The sequence below is a fragment of the Panthera tigris genome, chromosome C2, assembly GCF_018350195.1.
Source record: "Panthera tigris isolate Pti1 chromosome C2, P.tigris_Pti1_mat1.1, whole genome shotgun sequence".
NCBI lineage: Eukaryota > Metazoa > Chordata > Mammalia > Carnivora > Felidae > Panthera > Panthera tigris.
The window spans coordinates 113,022,621-113,037,128 of NC_056668.1; the positions used below are offsets into that span (position 1 = coordinate 113,022,621).

Here is a 14,508-nt window from a genome sequence, read left to right on the forward strand (position 1 = left end):
ATGTCAGCCCCTGCTACAAACTTGTATCAGAACTGAGCTAAGTGGGTTACCTCACAATGGCAGCAGCAGCAATACCCAAAAAAAAATGACCCAGCCCAAATGGGGATGGTGTGTGGAAACTCTTGGGGAAAGAGAGACATGGTAGACACCAGGTGATGTTGGTGTTGGAGTCACTGGGTGACACAATGCTGAGGAGTTGCAGCTAGGGAGCTAGAACCCTGCCTTGCTATGCGGGGTGAGTCACCAGGCCAGTTTCTACATGAGACTTTCCACTGGGATGCCAGCAGATGGAATCCGCGGATGAGTTAGTCTGACAGAGAGGCTGCTACGGGTTACCTCTGTGCCTTCCAGGTACCCATGCCTAGCCCACTTAGGAAAACCCCTCCAACAGTCCCTTGAAAGTCCCTTAAACGGTGACTCCTGGGGTAAGAATCTTAGGCACAAGTTGTAGGAAGGTTATTTTGAGAAATACAGCTTTTGGTAGCCCCCCCCCCTCTCAAATTATATTGAAAATAATATCTCCCTGCATTTGGAGGGGGTTTTCAGAGCACGTTCGCATATTAGTTCAGCTGACCCTCCTAATAACCCAGTGAAGAAAAATGAGGGGGGTTATTTTTGTCTTCATTTCACAGATGAAGAAAATTGAGACTCAGGTTAAGTGACTAGTTTGAAGGTCACAAAGCTGCGAAGTGGTGGAGGAGAGGCTCAATCTCACATCTTCTGATTCTGTGACATTCAGTGTTTGCTCCTAGGCCAACAGTTCCTATAAACTGTCTCTCCCATTAGCTGTAAACGAATGCCTTGGTACCAGGAACATATCTGGTTCATTTCGGTGTCCCCAATGCTGGCATATTCTGATTGCTGAATATCTGTATGTGAAGGAAATGCATTTTAGAATCCCCCCCAGAAGACCTGTAAAGATATGCCGTAGCCTTTGTCAACGCCCCTTTGTCTCTCCTCCCAGCTACATTTGCACACAACACACACACACACACACACACACACACACACACACACACACAAACTTCAGCCCTCTGCTTCAGCAGACTTTGCTCTTTTTCCCCCAGCTATACGGATATATAATTGACATATCAAATTGTAAAATATTTTAAATGTACATCGTGGTGATTTGGTATGTGTATACATTATGAAAAGACGCTCTCCATCTAGTTAATTAACATATCCATCACCATATATATATATATATACATATATGTACATATATAACATCCATCACCATATAGATATACCTATGTACATATATATGTATATCTTTGAGAATATTTAAGTTCTCTCAGCAAATTTCAATTAAGCAACACAGAGTTCAGGATATGCTTTTTTGATACTTCCTGGAAACCTTCACACACGGGAGAACCTGAGAAATCCTGAGGGGGTGAGAGGAACCCTCACATTTATTACGAGATGCAAACTGCTCTCTGGGAATGTCTTTAGAGTTAGAAGGTAGAATCTTGACTGACTCCTGACAACGTGCAGAATTGTTCAGCTACCTATGGGGGAACTGCTCTTCCTTCCAGGGTCAGTCAGGCCTTCTGGAAGAGACCTGCTGCTCAGTGGTGTGTAGTGACCTTCTACAGCCACAAGAGGGAGCAAGTGGTGCAGGGAGTGGGGCTTAAAAGAGCCACCGGCAGCAAGAAAGACCCCCCCCTCTTGTGGGATTGAACCCACAAGAGGAATCTGGAGGGAAAGCCAAAGTGGGAGGAGTAGGAGCCCCTGGGGAGCAGAACAGAGAGAAGGTGAGAGAAAACAGAATTGTAGAGTAAAAACAGGGGGAGGGTGTCAAATCTTTAATTAATCATGTTCTATATAAAAAATAAATTGCTGGGGCACTTTCATCCCTTACTTTGCACTATTCTGATTTTTTTGATAGAAGCATACATTATTTTCACAATTAACAGCACATAAATAAACATATTTAAAACAAGTGGGAAAAAATGGAACAAGCAGTGAGCAAAATGATGGAAAAATCCCAAATTTGCTCTGGAGTACTAGGAAAAAAATCCATGTCCTTCTTGGATTTTTGCTTTGTTAAGAGGGACTGCCCCCACGCTTTCACATCTGCACTCATTTACCTTCATTCCTTTTCTTATGAATTGCAACTGTCTCCTGAGCACATTACCTTTAGCCTAAAATGAATAGAAATAAATTAATAGCAGTGCCAATGTTTTGCAGTGATTCTTAACTGAAGCTGTCATTTCCACTTTTTTATGAAGATAAAACTCTAAATGATCAGTGCCATTAATGAGTTATAAATTCAATGGTTAGAAATTCATTAGAAACAATAGTAAAACTATTTCGGTTGCCTCTTGGAAGCCTCTATTTAGAGAATTTGTTTTGCATATCCTAAGAGGCATAGCTATAAAGCAGTGTGAATGATTTTAATTAAACATCTTAGACGTTATATATCTAATTGATGTCTTTCCTGCAAACCACAGGAACCAATATGATTATTGCAGGCATCAAAGCATTTGGCTTAGGAAATTGCCCTCTGAGTCCATTTAGGAAAAAAAAAATTTTTTTTAATTGACTTATGTCATGCTTCTTTGGGACTCCAAATGTTATTAGCCATCTTAAAATGTGTTTTATGCAAGTGAATTTAGTCTTGGGTGACTCAAAGTTTTTCTGGAAATTAATCCACCTTCAGAGTTGATAAAGACTCCCCACCTCCATCATGGGCTACTATTCCAAGACAAAGAGGGAGGAATGAGCAGAATCTAGCCTCGGTGTTGGGACTGCAGCTCTCTGATGAGAGTGGAGGTTAGAGGCTCTAGTTGTCTCTGTACAATGCTCTCTTAGCCTCTCCCTGGTTCCCACACAGCTAAAGAGAAGCCTGGGGGCAGGGGGGAGTCTCTACTCACCCTGACTCCTCTGAAGCTGGGTCTGAACTTGTATGGACCCTGGGGAAGTGGGCTTATACTGTCCCAATGCTTCCCAACAACTTGTATACTCTGTATAAGAAGCTAGAAACTAAGGGTATCTGGAGGCATCACCTTATATTACATAAGTATTGAATTTGTATGAAACTTCCAAATAAAATCTTTTAACACTTTTAATGAGAAGCTTGAGTTTGCTTTCATCACCAGAATTTTTTAAATTGGGTTTTTATGCTTAAAATGGCTCCTTGCAATGATTCCTCAAGACTTTTTAATCATAACCTCTGCAGAATTTTGACAGTCACTGTCAATGACTTTGTTTGCAACAGAAGGTGATAAAAATTTTAAGGCCAGCTTTACAGCCATTCAAATTGACCCTTGTGACAAAAGAGAACGCAACTGCTCTTCCTCTTCTTCCATTGACAAAGGGAATGTTGCATTTCTGGTAGATTATGAATTCAGTGGAATGTTTTCAGATCAAATATTTCAAAATAAGGGCTGTAATTTGCAGAGGGCACATGTGTCATTAGAGGGCTCACCTTGCCCTTGCTGTAGATGGCCAGAAGTATCCCAGGGATACGAAGACATGTATTAGGGAGCCGTGACCCAGGAGCTGGGGCTTTTTGTCTCCTCCTTCTCCATTGGCTACCCCTGGGGCTTCATTCTTGCTTCTTGGGTTCCTCATCCAGACAGGCACTGTGCTCTCTGCGGGGGGTGTAGCTGCGAGGGTGGGAGGACACCTCTTTAACTGCCTTCAGCTCAACCATGCACAGCAACCAACACAGATGTCACTGGTGATGCCCCAGCCTCTCGAGCTGGAGGCTTAAGAAAATTGGGGTGTTGGGCACACTGGTAACCCATTCACAAAACCCCACTATAAACCACTGTGGGAAACTCTTTTACATTGAACTCTAGGAGTCTTCTCCACTCGCATCCTGCTCAGCCAGCTCCTCAGGGAGCAGAAGATCATTGAGCCATGGCACAGAGTGCCATGGCATCAGAGTGCCCTCCACTGACTTTGCACCCAGGGCCAAGCTATTTTGGAGCTCACCAAGGTTAGCCACAGCCACAGGAAGAAGATGTTTTAGGGTTCCTGTCCTCAAGGATATGTTACTTTTGAGATGTGGCCACCAACCTCTTTACTGTTCAAAGTGGAATATCTAAGAGTTATTCCAGATGTGGTTGGAACAACTCTCACTAGAGTAAATGTACAGTCACCCAAGCAGACTATTTTGAAAGGAATGGCACTCATTTGGATATTAAGCTTCTCATGTTGGGATAACCTATGCTTCCTATCCTCATGCATAGTCCTTTCTCATCCATAGGTCAAGAATTCTGCGTTTCTGAAGCACTGTTACAATACTTCTGTAAGTCAGCATGAATCCAACTTTGTGAGTGGGCTTGTTCTGATACTCATCAGTTGTAGCTTTGTACCTCTCATTTGTTTGTGGCTCCTCACTGAGTAACAGATTACCCCATAGTTTAGCAGCTTAAAATAACAGACATTTACCACCTCATAGTTACTGTGTGTCAGGAATCAGGTGGGGCCCAGCTGGGTGCCTCTGGCTGCAGATGCCTCATGAGGTCGCGGTCAAGCTGTTGGCTGGGGACTGTGGTCTCACCTGAAGACTTGACTCAGGGAGGATCAGTTTGTAAGTTCACTTCATGGCTGTTGGGAGGATTTCGTTCTTTGTAGGCTATTGGACTGAGGACCTCAATTCCTGACTGGCTTTTGGCTGGAGACTTCCCCCAGTTCCTTGCCATATGACTCTTTCCATAGTGCACTTTTCCAACATGGCAGCTATCTTCCCTTCAGAGTGAGCAAGCAAGAGAGAGAAAAAGCTTCTAAGATAGAAGCCACTAGATTTGCAACCTGATCTTGGGAGTGATGTCCCATCCTTTTAGTCTAAATCTATTTCATCAAGTCCAGCCCATGCTCCAGGGGAAGAAATTACACAAGGACATGAAGCATGGGAGGCAGAGGTCATAGAAGCTACCCACCACATTCCCCCAAACACCCACACTTGTTCTGTCTCTCTGAGGCTCCAGCTGGATTATGTGCTGGTTTTCCCATCCTTTTAGGACAGGAGCATTGCTTCATTCTCCTTAGCATCTCCTTCACATTCATTCATTCACTCCTTCGTTGGACAAGTATATATTGAGGCCTACTATGTGCCAGATTCCATGCTAGGCACAGGGGGTGGGGGGCAGTGGAGAAGAGGCACAAAGCTCTTTTCCTTCTGATCGCTTGCCTACCCTGTGGCCTGGCGTAGTCTTCTCAGAGGCCAGCTGGTGCCATGTGGATTGGCCAGGGGAGAGCCACTGTGCCACCTGTCTGCTGATGGGGCCTCTTCCAGATGCCACCTCCGTCCGGGCACCATGCTCCACCACCAGCCTGGTCACCGCCCCCTCCTTCTGGCAGCCGGACTTCGTTTCTCTATCCTGGGCCTTCCCAGGTCAGCTCATCCTCCTGCCTTCTGAGTGATGGCTCAGTCTCCCCACAGGGTAATGACTTGTATAGTAAACTGAGTCAGTATTGTAAAAATACTCCGAGCAGTAGCTGGCAATAGTAAACACGTAAATTATATCCTTCCCCATACTGTTATTCTGCACACCTGTTCAGGCAGCTACAAAATTAGCCATCGTCACAGAATCATACCCACACAGTTGTGTGAATGGGAACATCAGTAAACAGCTATGCCTGTTTCCCTCAATTTAATCATCGCTTTGGAGCTCTTTTCTTAAAGCACATCTGATTTCATTATGGAAACCTGAACATTTTCTCACCGCCCGGGTTCTTTGCCCAGAGGCTCCTGCATTGCCTCCACCCCGCCCTGCTCGCTGCAAAGGCTGTTGGGGGACTAATGGCGGTCAGCTGCACCTTGGCTGCAGGGTGCTGCGGGCAGGAGGATTTGGGCCAAGATTTTGTTTCCAGCTCACTGGGATAGCCTGCCTATACATGCCACGTGGTAGACTGCACGCCAGCCATTTGCAAAGGGTCACTCAGAAGCCAGAGACTGTGTTGAAGTTGGGGTCCCCTCCTCCAGCTGTTGGTGAGCTCTATGTAAGGAAGAGGTCTTGGGAAGGGATTGCTGCCCTTCCCCGCTCCATTCCCAGGAGTTTCTTCTAGGTACACCACACCGGCAGGTAAGCTGGGATCAGCTCCACGCCTCTGTCAGCGGCTTCCCCTCTGCAGAGCAGGTGTTGCTTGGATATAAGGAAACTTGCCCTCTCTCTCTGTCGCCCTGTCCCCACTGTGTCCCTGGCTGCTGAGAATCAGGGGCTGGCAGCCTGGCTCACTTCTTGTGGTGAAAATAAGTGTTTGCCTTCTCCTCTCAGCCCCCATCTGTGGCCTGATGAATAAACGATTAAGGAAGTTGGAATGTTCATTGCTCACGACAAGCCAAGCTTTCCAGGAGCCAGAGAAGAGGGAGTGTGAGGGAGTACGGTTTGGGGGGGGGGTGAATTTAGAAGTGTTGTCACTGAAACACGGAGGTCTGCAGCACTCATCTGGGAACATTTCTCCCCTAATCTGGCTACACCTGCTTGCCCCTTTCTGGTACTTTCCCCCCATCCTCTCGTGGTTTTCCTTCTTACACCTCCATCCAGCTGTCACTTCTCCCATAAACTCTCCTCTCTCTCCCTCTCCCTCTCTCGCTGTCTCTCTCTCTCAGGTGTCACTCCTCACCCCCTGGATCTTCCATCTGAGAGGAAGCACCCTCCCATATCATAGATGCTCTGATCTTCCCTCTCCCACCCACATACCCCTTCCTCCTCCAATCCCCGCCCCTCTGCTGCAGCTGTGGTTGGAGATGGAAGGCAGGGAATCATGGGGGGGGGGGGGTGTCTCCATCCTTGTGCCACACAGGTTCACAGAGTTTCTGTGCTGGGGGTAACACTCAATAAGCACTGAGAAACAGAATGCAAAGATTTTTCTCAATGGTACAGGGTGACCGCTGTTAGAGCAGGGTAGGTGGGTACGGAATGGTAGATGACTTTTCTTTCGGTTCCCTCCTGGTCTCCTGCTCTCTTCTGCATCCAGGTTCATGTCTTCTATTAAAGTCATGTTTGTCTCCACCTGGATCTCTAAGACTACCTGACAGGTGAGTGACCGAGGATTAGCAACTATCAGTCAAGCAATCTCTGGAGAATATAAAGAATTCCCAGAATGCAATAAAAAGGCAAATGACCCCATTACAAAATGGGAAAAGGACTTGAATAGGCCATACAAATGTCCAATAAGCACCTGAAAAGATGCTCACCGTCGTTACTCCTTAAGGAAATGTAAATCCAAACTACACTGAGATGCCATTTCACACCTACTCAGATGACTATTGTCAAAATAAACGAGAAGTGACAACTGTGGCTGAGGATGTGGAGAAATCAGAACCCTTTAACATCGCTAGTGGGATGTAAAATTGTATGGATACCGTAGAAAACAATTTGGCAACTCCTCAAAAAGCTAAACATACAATTATCATATGGCCCAGTAATTCCACTCCTAAGTATATATCCCAAAGAATTAAAAACAGGGACTCAGGGGTGCCTGGGTGGCTCAATCGGTTAAGTGTCTGACTTCAGCTCAGGTCATGATCTCATGGTTCACGAGTTCGAGCCCCACGTCGGGCTCTGTGCTGACAGCTCAGAGCCTGGAGCCTGCTTTGGATTCTGTGTCTCTATCTCTCTGCCCTTCCCCTGTTTGTGCTCTCTCTCTCTCTCTCTTTTAAAAATAAACATTAAAAAAATGGTTCAAATGGTAAATTTTATGTTATATATGTTTCACCACAATAATAACAGCACAAAACCAAAACCAGAGAGCTCCGAAGGGTAAATATATGAACATGGGCTCTAGAGGTTGCATTTTCTGGGCCATTTACTAAGAGAGTGACCTTGGGCAAGTCTTGTCACCTTGGACAAATCCTGGCGGAGTGTTGGTTTTCTCACCTGGGAGCAGCTCAGTGAAGTGCATGAGAGGGTAGGCTCGGACTAGGATTGCTTGGCTCCAACTCCCACTTTGATAGTCACTTTGATAGTCACTTTGATACTGAGTCCCCTTGCTCCATTTCCCACCTGTGAAATGGACGCAGTACTACTCACCTCATTGTTAGTTTTGTTAATTTCTGTCAAGTTCTCTAAAACAGTGCCTGGCGGGGTGCCTGGGTGGCTCAGTCAGTTGAGCGTCTGACTTGGGCTCAGGTCATGATCTCGCGGTTTGCGAGTTCGAGCCCTGCGTCAGGCTCATTGCTGACAACTTGGAGCCTGGAGCCTGCTTCAGATTCTATGTCTCTTTCTCTCTCTGCCCCTCCCTCTCTCATGCTCGCTCTCTCTCTCTCTCTCTCTCTCTCTCTCTGTCAAAAGTAAAAAAACATTAAAAAATTTTTTAATTAAAAATTCCAAAATACTAAAACAAAAAAAACCTTTTAGGTATACTAGCATTATAATAGCTTTATTTCTCCTAACCTTTTAGACTTTGCAAATTCCACGTAAGTTTATTGAAGCTTAAATTTTCCTTTTCTTTTTCAATCCTGCTGCACTAGTGCCCTATGCATTTTTTAAGTCAGCCCAGGTGGTAATTCACAGTGGCTATGGGGAGAGTCACCAGAAAAATTATATCTACATCCATAGGTGATTTTGAGGCTTAAATAAGATAAATGTATGTGGAAAACTCCGTTTCATGGTATGCGATGTTCCTCAGTTCTATGAGAGCCAAAGTCCCCTTCTTACAACAGATAATTGTTTACAGCCAGTGGCAGGCAGAAATCTGAGTTTCCCCAACCCCGCTAGGTACACACCCCTTTAATCCCCTCCCACAGGGTGTGGGCAGGACCACTAAATATTATGGGATGGATGTCCCTCCCATAATTAGATGACTAATCAATTGATTGTGAGTTAATAAAAAAGATTATCTCAGGTGGATCCAATCTTTACAAGAAAGTGAAATATTACGTTCTCTCAAACTACCACCCTGTTAGATGTTTTAAACCACTACATCTGTGGAAATCTGTTACACCACCCTGGAAGTAATATCCCCTTTTCCATCTTGAAATAAAATTCAGAGATAACATAGTCTGCTTATATACCTCATATCAGAAGTTCAACATAATGTCTGAACTATACTATAAGAAGTAAAAGGAGAATAATGTATGTATTTCAACAAGTGAGTGCCCAGTCCTAATCACACAAGAAGACATATGAGAGAGCCAGATGTTTGCACCTGTGTATAGAACCATAGAGAATGTCACGGGTGCAAATGCAGACTGGCCAAAATTTTCCAAACTAGTGAAAAATCCCTGGTAAAATTTTGTATGAAACAAAGTACAATCTTCTGTCCGTTTGTAGGCTAGCTGCATTTCCCAAAATGTCAGTATATATTAAAACCTCACAAAAGGCACCTTGTAATTCAAGTTGTGTTTTATACACCCATAACTGTAAACAGCTTTCTCATTTACACAGCTGTCCGGTGGGACATCTACAAGTTATCCAGGATGCAGAAAAATTCTTGGTGGAGATGGGAGCCCATCTCCTAAAAGCCAGGAGCCCCCTTTCCAAGTCATGGTGCAATCCCAAGCTCCCCCACAAATTTCCTAAATGGCTCCCACGGGAAGGTGCTGCTGGGACTGCTGCAGAACATCCAGGTGCTATTATTACTTGGTGGTGCTCACTTCCTGTGCCCTCCTGGGTTGGTTTTTTGGGGTGGTCATGCTGCAAAAAGGTACATTGGGTATAAGGGGTTTTTTTTTCGTATCTTTTTTTTTTTTTAACATTTATTTATTTTTGAGACAGAGAGAGACAGAGCATGAACAGGGGAGGGGCAGAGAGAGAGGGAGACACAGAATCTGAAACAAGCTCCAGGCTCTGAGCTGTCAGCACAGAGCCTGACTCGGGGCTCGAACTCACTGACCGTGAGATCATGACTTGAGCGGAAGTGGGACGCTTAACTGACCAAGCCACCCAGGCGCCCCGGGTATAAGGGTTTTTTTGTGTCTGGTTTTTTTTTTTTTTTTTTTTTTTTTTTTGCTTGTTTGGCAAGATGACAATATTGAAATTAAAAATGCAAAGCCCTCCAGTGGCGATGGCCAAGAAAAAGGACACTGCAGAGTGTCCCTCTCCTTGCATAGGCAGCTTCCCAGCAGAGCCATGTGTGGGGGCAAAGCTGTGAGGCCCAGCGGGGTGCGCCAGAGTTCTGGAAGCACAGGAAGTCAGTGGAGCCGCCTGCCCACGTTTTTCTGGTTTTCCGTAGCTGTAAATGTTGTGGGTGACAAGGTCACTCTGGCTAGTTACCAAGATGCCTGGCTTGGTGTACAGGGATCACTGATGCTCATTTCTGCTGCCCCAAAGGGTGCAGTGGTGATATGCAGCATGCTTCCCAGACGAAAAGCAGAAGGCACTGAGTGAGAGCATCTCCACCCAAACTGAGGGCCTGAGAAGTGTGACCGCCCCCACTTGCAGGGAGAGTGGGCAGGGGGGCTGAGTGTGCAGAAGGAAGGTCCGTGGGTTCAGCCTGGGCACAGTAAAAGAGCACCAGTTAGATCCTCCCGTGAGAGACTCTGAAAGGAGAAATGCTCAAAGGTCACCGGCTTCCAGCCCTGGGAGCCCAGCACCCCACTGCTTCCACTGGAGGGTTTCCTGCTGGGATCCCAGCTGCATAGGACCTCTACAGGGAGACTGAGAATAGAGCAGTTCTCCAGCAAGCCCACAGCCTCCCTTGGCACCTCAGGGCCTCAGAATCCCGAGTGGGTTTTTAACTAGGTGTCAGAAAAACCTCACTGCTTCCCCAATACCACCAGAGTGAATCCACTGCCAGGATGTGCAACCCCCACAGGACAGAAAGCTTCTGATGTTCAGTTAATCTGGATGCTGGATTTTAGTGTGCGTGCCTGCCTAATGGGATCCGGGGGAGAATATTCAGCCCTCCGTTCTGGTGTGGACTTGTCCTGGAAAGTGTGCAATATATTTGAGTCCTGTGCTGGTTTCCATTCATTATGAATCATCTCGTCTCTTGGATTTGCAGACCTGTTCTTTTGTAGTCTATCTGTAAGGGAACACTTTGGCTTCAAGCCGGCAATGAGAAGGGCCCTATTTCATGAAATTCACTGGTCAGACACAGACAAATCTCATAACATCTTTATGTTTGTTGAAACCTCATTGGGCAGTACTTTCATTGCTGAGCAACAATCTTTTCCCCAGCAGATGGGGATAGCAAAGGGATCTCCGCTCCGTTTGGCACCACTGAGGAAAGAGCTGCTCTCTTAATGTGAACCTTGGGAAAGGAACCCAGAGTAAGACAGGGACTTTCAGTTTTAGGACCAGTACCATGATCTGGAAATGCTTGATTCTTTCTCCTTCCTAGAGCCACCGGGAGGGTCCCTTCTTGTACCCAGGGCCATAGGGTCCTCAGTTACGAATCATACATTTCCTACATTTCAACATCTTTAAAATTAGATGCGTCTTGTATATTTCTTAACAGAATGATACACTCAGTGCAGAGCCCGCTTGAGATTCTCTCCCTCTCTGCCCCTCTCCCTGCTCTCTCAAATAAAAAAAAATCCAAAAAAATTTTTTCTTAAATAACATGGGCATTAATCCTTCATGAGAACCCCACCTTCATGAGCTCATCTAAACCTAATTACTTCCTATCTTAACCTGTTCCCACTGCTATCACAAAAATACCACAAACTGGGTGACTTATAAAGAGCAGAAAGTTATTTCTCATGGTTCTGGAGGCTGGAAGGCCAAGATCAGGATGCCAGCAAGGTCCGGTCCTGGTGAGGGCCTTTTTCTGGGCTGCAGACTGCCAACTTACTGTGTTTTCACACGATAGAGGGAGTAAGGGAGCTCTCTCAGACCTTGTTTATAAAGGCACAAATCCCCTTCATGAAGGCTCTGCCCTCATGACCTAATTACCTCCCAAAGGCCCTACCTCCTAACACCATTACCTTGGGGGGTAGGACTTCAACATATGAATTTGGGGGAGGGCACAGGAACATTCAGGTCTTAGCACCTCCCACAGGCTTCATCTCCAAATATCATCACATTGGGGGTTAGGGTTTCAACATATGAATGGGGGTAGGGAGTACAATTTAGTCTATACCAGATATCATTGCCAGTGAGGTGTGATCATTTGGATGAGAGTTTTCCTAAGTCATTTCTGGTTGAACATAACACATGTGACATAATGGTTAATTTCTGTGTCCAGCTGATGGTTATTTTTCGATGTGCCACAAAACACCCAAACTTGGCTCTTTTCTGGTCAATGATTTTCTTATCTATCTATCTATCTATCTATCTATTTATTTAAATATTAGTTAACATACAGTACAATATTGGTTTCAGGAGTAGATTTGAGTGATTCATCACCTACATACAACACCAAGTGCTCATCCCAACAATTGCCCTTTTTAGTACCCATCACCCATCTAGTCCATCTCCCACCCACATCAATTGATCCCTTCATCAGTTTGTCTCTATCATTAAGAGTCTCTTGTGGTTAGTTTCCCCTTCTTTTCTTCCCCCTCTTCCCATATGTTCATCTGTTTTGTTTCTTAAATTCCACATATGGGTGAAATCGTATGGTATTTGTCTTTCTCCAATTGACTTATTTTACTTAGCATAATACATCCTAGCTCCATCCACGTCATTTCCAATGGCAAGATTTCATTCTTTTTGATGGCTGAGTACTGGGCAATGATTTTCTATCAACAATTTTAACAAAGGTATCATAAAGTTGTTTATCTAGTTATTTATAGTTTATTCAAAGCTAGGAGGACAACTTGTATCCTACTTGGAAAACACTTCCCACTAAATGAAATCGGCAATGTGGAATTTAACAAAACAAACGAAGTATTCATTTGCATTCAAAGAATCAATGGCACTGTGTAAGATGAGGAAGAAGGTGATCAGACCATTCTGTGTAGAGGAAGGTTTAGTCAATATAAAGTTTGATGTGATGCAAGACTGTCATAGAGTCATGAAAATAGGTAGCGAAGAATTACATTTTATTTATTAAATATTTATTTTGAGAGAGGGAGAGAGATAGAATATGAGCAGGGGATGGGCTTAGAGACAGAGACAGAGAGAGAGAGAGACAGTTTCAAGCAGTCTCTGCACTGTCAGCACAGAGCCCAATGAGGGGCTCAATCCCACGAACCTCAAGATCGCGATCTGAGCCGAAATCAAGAGTCAGACGCTTAACCTACTGAGCCACGGAGGTGCCCCAAGAAGTACACTTTAGAAAGTATTCTGACCTTAAAATATAATGGTTCTATTGGACTCTGGACACAGATTCATATAAAGGAGTTTCTCAGCCTCAACACTATTGACACTTTGGACCAGGTAATCCTTTGTTGTGGGGGCTGTCCTGTGTATTATAGGATATTTAGCAGAAGTGAGAGAGAGAGAGAGAGCACACAAGTGAACACACGAGCCATGCTCTAGGGGTGGGGGAGAGCACACAAATATGGCAATATGCTAACAATTGTTAAAAACTAGGTGGAGTGTATGTGGTTGTTTTTGTACTAGTTTGCTTTTTCCATGTGTGTGAAAATGTTGGGGGAATAAATGGTTTGGGAGAAAAGCTGGCCTCATTTTTCAAATGGAGACCAAGTAATTTTCTTATTTATTTTTAGAGCCAAAAAAGATTGACCTTTTCTCCAAATAGAGCCCAAATAACTTTATTTCTCTAGCCTTTTCTCATTTGTGGAGGCACTTGGAGTTCACCTTTGAGAGTACAAACTGTCTATAATAATTGAACCTGAAAAATCCCCCAAAGGGGAAGGGTGTGTACTTACACAGGGGGCGTCATCCACACAGGTGACTTCATGAAGACTCCCCTACCCTGGCCTCCGGGAGCCTGGAGCCTGGAGCTGTGTGGGTAGGATGGCCAGTGTATCCCAGTCTGCCCCGGGTGGTTCCAGTGCTAGCAGGAAAAGCCCCAGCTGGGTCGTCGGTCACTCTTGTGCAGTGCAGAGGGCCTGGCTGTGTTTACAATGTTGAGCAATGAGGAGGAGGGCAGTGTGCATTCTTGACCCTTTATAGCTCACAATGAGCTGTTGTTCTGTTAGTAGATGGTTCTAGCTCCAGGCATGATTCCACTAGGCCACACCTCTACCTGCCAGCAGGTGCCTTCCACCCACAAAAGTCTAGTCCAAAGGGCTAGACATCAATGTCAAGGGCACTCTTCAGAAACTATGACCTAGACTGGAGGCTCTGAAATAAGGCAGAACAAAAGGCCAACGTCACCAGCCCAACATGAGAAACTTAGTTTTGACCTTGTTGCCTTTCCCTGTTATTTCCCCCTCTTAGTGTTTATAAACCGCTTATTTCATTCCTCCCTCATCCTCTGCCTTCTCCACTCTTTGTAATCCTGTAATTACCACTTGGGAGAAGATTGAGACCTGGAGAAATTACGCAGTTTGCCCAAGGGCCCAGACCTGGTAAGGGCAAACACAGGACTTGAGACCAGGTTTCTCTGAATCCAGAGTTCCTGCTGCTAATCACTTCATTCCTGCTGTAGACCGAATGTCTGTGTCCCCCTAACATTCACATGTTGAAATCCTAACCTACAATATGATGGAGTTGGGAAATGGAAGGTACTTAGGCCTGGGAGTGGAGACCTCAT

At 45.1% G+C, this 14,508-nt stretch overlaps 1 long non-coding RNA gene across 3 annotated transcripts; it reads right to left on the minus strand.

Moving 5' to 3' along the window:
- Window positions 1-600: 600 nt before the first annotated feature.
- Window positions 601-14,066, minus strand: LOC122230684. 3 transcript variants are annotated; one of them, XR_006207722.1, is made up of 4 exons: window positions 13,679-14,066; window positions 3,431-3,611; window positions 2,091-2,144; window positions 601-869 (listed from the first exon to the last, which is right to left on the minus strand). It is a non-coding gene; the product is annotated as an uncharacterized LOC122230684 (long non-coding RNA). The 3 variants fall into 3 exon arrangements; XR_006207723.1 differs by lacking the exon at window positions 13,679-14,066 and adding an exon at window positions 4,514-4,601; XR_006207724.1 differs by lacking the exon at window positions 3,431-3,611 and having other exon boundaries at window positions 13,679-14,051.
- Window positions 14,067-14,508: the final 442 nt, after the last annotated feature.